Source organism: Macrobrachium nipponense, chromosome 1, assembly GCF_015104395.2.
Source record: "Macrobrachium nipponense isolate FS-2020 chromosome 1, ASM1510439v2, whole genome shotgun sequence".
In the NCBI taxonomy this organism is placed as follows: domain Eukaryota; kingdom Metazoa; phylum Arthropoda; class Malacostraca; order Decapoda; family Palaemonidae; genus Macrobrachium; species Macrobrachium nipponense.
Window position 1 is genome coordinate 206,152,762 of NC_087200.1, and position 1,215 is coordinate 206,153,976.

The window sequence follows — 1,215 nt, forward strand, 5'->3', positions numbered from 1 at the left end:
AAAGGATTTTTTTTTTTTATAGTTTAAATGCTTCGATATTTTTTCTTACTATTCCTTCTTTTTTTGGAAAACCTCTTTTCTCTATTTCTACGCTTTTTATTCTTCTGATATTCTTGTCTTTCCTTTTATTACGCATGCAGCATATTTCGTCAAATTTTTTACCAAGAGATGTTAAAAGGAGTGCGGTTTTATCGTTCAACAGCTTTTACTTATATTCTTTTCTTGAACCTCCTATATTCTCTTTAGTCCCCAAGATCAGCTCTTGCTTATTAACTAAACTAAGCCCAGGCCCCCTCTTCAGGTGGCTTTTACAATTTTTTCACTATTTCCAAATGAATCAGACATCATCTGGAAATTACAATAACTCCACACTCCAGTGAAAGCCAATTTGTTCATCCCATTTAAGCTTCACTTTCACACCCTCTATCACACCCATGTTTTAGACAAACAAAGAAATAATCAGATATTTATGCACATATTCATTCATTGTCATTCTATAATTATAGCTATCATCAATATTTAATTCAATATAATTTTCCTCGAGTGCAAATGTAATATGTTATATTAGATTTAATTTACTGTTTTCATATAATTATCTTAGACCTTTATGCATATTTCTTAATTAATGACTTTATAACTCTTGTCAATATTTGAATCAAGATCATTTTCCTGGAGCGCAGAAGCAATAAATATTCAATCTTATATTATTCTTTTTTTATAGCCATGTTAGACACATTGTTCGAGGATAAGGTTGCGCTGATGGCTAAGAAGTGGAAACCCGTTCACTGACGTATCTCATTTTTCCTGTGGTCGTCTTTTCCAAACCAATCACAACTAACCCCTCTGCAGGCGGAGTGGCAATCTCTGAGCAATTCTTACCTGGCCTCACCTGGCCTCAGTTTTTTGGCTTCACCTTGACCAGGGAAATTTCTAAGATTCTCATGTTGTTGATTTTTTTTATTATTATTTTTTTTTTTTTATTCGGTGCAATGTTCTTAACTGATAATTAGAATTTGCTATATATTTCATTTGATATATATATATATATATATATATATATATATATATATATATATATATATATATATATATATATATATATATATATATATTGTGTTTGTGTATGAATTGAATTGATTGTTAGTCATCTAGCGATGATGACTACCTCTTAAAAAGTTAAGGTTCCAAACGTGCTTGCGTGCATGTGCGTGTTTG